Source organism: Pteropus vampyrus, unplaced genomic scaffold (assembly GCF_000151845.1).
Source record: "Pteropus vampyrus isolate Shadow unplaced genomic scaffold, Pvam_2.0 Scaffold86, whole genome shotgun sequence".
NCBI classification, from domain to species: domain Eukaryota; kingdom Metazoa; phylum Chordata; class Mammalia; order Chiroptera; family Pteropodidae; genus Pteropus; species Pteropus vampyrus.
This window is the reverse complement of record NW_011888867.1, coordinates 1,650,458-1,650,827: the sequence shown is the minus strand read 5'-3', so window position 1 is coordinate 1,650,827 and position 370 is coordinate 1,650,458.

Genomic DNA, 370 nt, shown 5'->3' with positions numbered 1-370 from the left:
CACTGCCCACTGCAGGCACCCCATACAACTTGTTCCCTGAACACACCCCAGGCCACTTCCAGGACAATTAGAAGTGAACCTCCCTTCTGTGACCTCTGGCCATGCCCTTGACGTGTGGTGCCTTCTTCTGCCTCCCTCCTGGGTGGGGATAGGGAGTGGGAAAGAGGTGAGGCCAAGGTATCCCCCATGTGCCCGTGGCCGTGCTGGTAAGCCAGCTGGTCACGGAGACGGTCGGTGGGTGCTGACATCAGAGCACACCCTCCCGACCCACAACCCCATGGTACTGTGAATTTATGTCACATTCAGTGCAGAGAGGCTACAATTTCGGCTCCCTTGTGCAGCGGGCTCGTCCAAAACAGTACTGTTCCAA